A 5,207-nucleotide genomic window follows, 5' to 3' on the forward strand; every position below is an offset into this window, starting at 1 on the left:
AATATGAGGCTAATCTCCTTGGCCTTGATTTCGAATAGCCGATAAACACATTTGATGACCGAAATTTAGTGATATTAATCCGAAATTAATAGTATCATAAACTTTATGATTATCTTAATCCGCAACCTAATCGCTGTGTTAGCGAATAATATCATATGTTCAATCTTAAGCAAGGAAGCTGAAAGAGCGGGGATTAAAATGGAATACTAAGAGTGTTAAAAGCTTACACGAACAATCTTTATCAAAGCTGTCGACAAAAACTAATATTCACTTATCCATTAGTTCAGCAACAATAATTGACATAATAAAAGGATCAGATCTTGTCAGCTGACCACGTCGAGACTGACAATGAAAAAGCGACCCTGAGAAAACGGAAAGAACGATGACCAACTCTGCGTTAGAGAGTAAAAGGGAGAGTGAGCCAATCGGAGGCTCTCGGAGTTCTGCATCCCTCCCGACATTCCCATGACACACCTCTGCCACCTGCTAGCTGTTTTTTGCTGACCTGCCGGGGGGTCTATGAGGCAAGAAAACCGGCGTTTCTCCCATCCGGCAACCTTGACATCCCCTTTTTTACTTATCCTGCCGAGGAAAGGGAGAGGGTCTACGGAACCAGGAAGGACCCAGGTAGAAAGTGGTTAAAGTCACATCCCCGCGAAGAGGCCCTTGTCAGCTGCGTCGCAACCATCCTCGTAAGGAGGGAATTGTCAGTCTGATTGCCTGGAAGGTCTCTTATCTTCCCGCCTCGGGTGTTCGAACACATCCGAACCTCCCTCACGCCACGCGCGCTCGCTGCCTCGTAAAGACAACATCTTATGTCCCCTTGTAGCGCCATTTACGTGTTTCGATGATTCACTCCGCGTTGGGCAATGGTTGAGGGAATTCCTGTTGGGAACGCATATGGGAAGGGGACGAAAAATGTTAAAGAAACAAAATATTGCTGACCTTGCATTCTGAATAGTTTTGTTCATGTTTTGATAAAAGAAGAATTCTTGGCGAATGTTTGTCGGGATTTTAGAGATAAGAACACTAAAGATGTACCTACAACATTATTAATTCGGGTCCCTCCCCGAGCTTGCTTGATCGAGCTGACTAGCTCTTGCGCAAAAGCTGAGATGGGTCAAGGCAAACATTTAGTCCTCCTGAAATCATTTCATTATTCAAACTGGGGTCGTCTTGATTTCCTCTTCTAACAAAAACCACTAAAGACTTGAAAATAACACTTAATGAGTTATTCTGTTCACTTTGAAAAATAAATTTCCTGACGAAATCATTGATCAACTATGGTCAAACGTCCTCAACAGTGTAGTTGTTGCAGCACAGCCCGACCACCGTCGGAGTTTTTAATTAATGGGGCGTTCCCAGAATGCTGATTCATGCTGCAATTTCAAATTATATTTCACTTTGCTACATCACTTCATTCGACTCTGCATCAAGAACAACCTCCCTTCCCCATGGATCTTATCAGATTAGTACGTAATAGAGAGGTTATCAGTATAAAGGGAGGGTGAGGGAGAGAGAGAGAGAGACTGCGAAAGAGTGAAAGAGAATGAGAGAGAGAAATAGAGTGGGGGAGACAAAAAGAGAGAGAGGGGGGGGAGATAGACAGAGGCTGAGAGTGTGTGTGTGTGTGTGTGTGTGTGTGTGTGTGTGTGTGTGTGTGTGTGTGTGTGTGTGTGTGTGTGTGTGTGTGTGTGAGAGAGAGAGAGAGAGAGAGAGAAAGAGAGAGAATAGAGAGAGGGGGAGAGAGAGAGAGAGAGGAGAGAGAGAGAGAGAGAGAGAGAGACAGACAGACAGACAGACAGACAGACAGACAGACAGAGACAGAGAGATACATAGACGTAGACACAGGAAAAGAGTATGAGAGAGAGAAAAAGTAAACAAACAGACAAGCAGACAGACAGAGACAAAGGAAAAGAGTATGAGAGAGAGATAAACAGACGGACAGACAGACAGAGAGAGGGGGACAGACAGACAGACAAGTCAGTCAGAGAGAGAGAGAGAGAGAGAGAGAGAGAGAGAGAGAGGAGGAAGGATCCTATAGAAGACATGTACATAAAAGTTCCTGAAATGTTGTCCTTCACTTTCATAATATATCTTGCCCGTCCGACCTGCCCTCCCATCAACGACGCCGTGTGAATCGCCTTGGCAGTGTCACCAGGACCACGAATTTCACCCGCGATGAATGATTTACCGCAAAGGCCGCGATCACAAGGGAACGCATTGCAGGGACCTCGCCGTTTTATGAGCAAGGGACACACGCGATCTTCCTCACAGTCAAAACGGGTCACTGCCACCGGCTCTAATTTCGTTTCTTTTTTTTTTTCCACTCATCTCCAGCTTTCTATGTTACTTGATGTCCATGACGGGTATTATCGATACGTTAGATGATAAAGAGTACGACTGAGTATGCAGTCTGTTTCTAGTCTGTCGGGCTCATTGCGACATTTTTATTCTCTGCAATTCACGTCTCGAACATTTCATCTGCTTTATTTCCAACGTCTTATCGGTTTTGTCTCCATCGCCTCGTGTCTCTTGTCTTCAATATTCCATGTGTAATTTCCAACATCTTATCTGCTTTATCTCTATCTTATCTGTTTTATCTCCAACATATCTCTTGTTCCAGTTTATCTGTTTTGCGTATGTCTTGTCTTTCATCGTCCACATTTTGCTGGAATGCCTTCACCCTCTTCTTCAGTTTCATTCATAGTTCTCCTTCACCCTCTTCAAACTTGCCTCCAATTTTTATACATACCTCACTCCCTTTGGTCAGCGCCGTCCACCACTGACGTATTTGGTTATTAGAGATTAAAGCTGATGGCGGAGCCGGAATTTTGTCTCAAGTGTCTGCAAGGTCAATGTTTATTGCACAGGGTACCTTAATTTTGACTGCACGACGTTCGAATATTAATGTTTAATGAAGACAACTCCATTCGGTGCATGATGAGGTTATCAACAATTCTCCGGTGATCAGCAATAATCGGGTAGCAATGGCAAAGGCCACTGATAATTTGTCATTAAACAGTTATGACCGGGTTGCATTAATGTAATGTTGTGTGTAACGATCAAATGTTTTCCTTGGCTGCATGTTGGTAATGTCATCTCTGATAACTTCACCTTGTGCAGGACGTGTAATGAACACAGCCTCGGTCTTGTTGTTTACATAAATGCAACATCGACATTAGAAAAAAAGAAACAGTAACAAGAACTAAATGAATGCAGCAAATTACTGATTAATCCATCGACTAACACAGACCTGCAAACAAATCGATGGAAAACACCTAAGACAAAATATGATGCTTGCACGCCAGAAATAGATGATTTATTCTGCTTCCGTTTGTCTGGTTCAGTCGATTTTGTTGTTTCTGCTGATCGTCCGAGCAGGCGATTTCCGGCTACCGTTCCCAGAGGCCAACAGGAGATTTGCAAACCAAGAGTGAGGCTCAACGAGAACTAGCCGCTCAAGAGGGAAAATGTTAAAACTACTGACGTTTTGAAAGCCTGGGTTAATGATATTGTATTATATCTCCTAAGGACTTTGCAAAATACTGATGTGCAACATTTTTTATCTGTTTTTGAAATTCATGGATTAGAAATCGTGCAGATTATAATGCATTTTATTGTTAGGAACAAAGGCATAAAAATTCAATTAATTACCCTTTATCTTCTGCATCAGAAGAGGTCAAAGGTCAAGGAAGTCTTTTAATCTTCGATGACTTCTGATTACCGCTGGTCTTGCTGATAAAAACATGCATACGCTTCACTTCCATATGTGTGTGTGTGTGTATGTATATATATATATATATATATATATATATATATATATATATATATATATATATATATATATATATATATATATATTGGAAGTGTGTGTGTGTGTGTGTGTGTGTGTGTGTGTGTGTGTGTGTGTGTGTGTGTGTGTGTGTGTGTGTGTGTGTGTGTGTGTGTGTGTGTGATATATAAACATACATTTGCAGACAATTTCTGTGAAAACGCTACGGCCAAATAGACAGAATACACAGCAGGTATTGTACATATGGACAAAACAGCGAATCGGTGTCTCACGGTGGGCATCAGATTAACATTGATATTCATGCATAAAGTCACATGAAGCGAGAAAACGCGAGGCAGCCATCTAACCGCTTGCAAATGGCCAGAAAGACGTTGCTGCTTTCCATTAATGAAATTTAGCATCCGCGCCGACCTACATCCGACTAATAAGGTCAGAAGAATTACTTACAAAATTGAAATCTTCATGCGTTCACCAGTGAGCTCCTCAGCGCAGTGAATGGCCGAAGTGCGTGTTCGGAAGAGGCGATGAAACTTCTCGCTTGGTCGCGGACACGAAATCGAACACGGGCGCCGTGATGGTGAGCGCCGTCGGGCTTCGCTGCTGGCACTTGGCGCCGAGAATATTTTTGTTTTTTTTTTTTTTTTTTTCTTTTTTTCCTTTGCTTCTCTCATATATTTTCAAAGTTAACTTAGGAATTATATGTGTGTGGTGCAAACCTATCAGTAATGAATAAATTGTCTATGAGACATTTTAACAACGTGTGTAAAAATAAGTATTGTTTGTCAAGGCTCAATGGATATATAACGACATCTATCACCTATATGATGATTAATAATGCAACTTCATTGAAGCTGTTATTGGCCTGGCCAAATCAGTTCCCTTTGCATCAATAACACCATCACGATATGATTACCATTAATATTTCATTAGATTTTACAATTAAAAAGCTAATCGCAGCTGGGAGCGATGGCCGTACATTCGCCTCACAAAAACCAGCAGGTGAACTTTCGCATGAGGCAATATCTAATCAACCCCAGAGAGAATTTTAAGCATATCAGCCCTGGGTGAGATTACTGAGGAGAGAGGCTTCCTTGTGTGATGATAACATGACCGGAACATGAATAGGCAGCATGACCAACAAAACCGAAATGGAGGTCGCTTAACTTTAGCCATCAGATATGTAGGACGTTAATAGGGCCTTATCTGATACGTTTCCTGACCAACTCGTCTCCATTTATCCTAAAATCTCCGAAAGACTTTTTCAGGGTAATTTGGGTTTATTTGTTTTACTCTGATAAATCCCTCACTTTAAAGATAATGTTCAGCGTGAAATATATACGAACAACTTCTCAAAGCACCTTAATTTTAACCTTATTGCTTTATCGTTGGAAATACCGATATTCTCGCATTT

The 5,207-nt window shown here is 41.7% G+C and overlaps 1 protein-coding gene across 1 annotated transcript in view; it reads right to left on the reverse strand.

Annotated features, from left to right (window-relative positions):
* LOC119580900 (33 kDa inner dynein arm light chain, axonemal-like) overlaps window positions 1-4,754 on the reverse strand; it is an 89,473-nt gene extending 84,719 nt beyond the window's left edge. Inside the window, exon 1 of the mRNA XM_037929133.1 lies at window positions 4,244-4,754. The gene's annotated coding sequence lies outside the window, so the exon portion shown is untranslated. The remainder of the gene's footprint in view (window positions 1-4,243) is intronic.
* Window positions 4,755-5,207: the final 453 nt, after the last annotated feature.

Source organism: Penaeus monodon, chromosome 14 (genome assembly GCF_015228065.2).
Source record: "Penaeus monodon isolate SGIC_2016 chromosome 14, NSTDA_Pmon_1, whole genome shotgun sequence".
In the NCBI taxonomy this organism is placed as follows: domain Eukaryota; kingdom Metazoa; phylum Arthropoda; class Malacostraca; order Decapoda; family Penaeidae; genus Penaeus; species Penaeus monodon.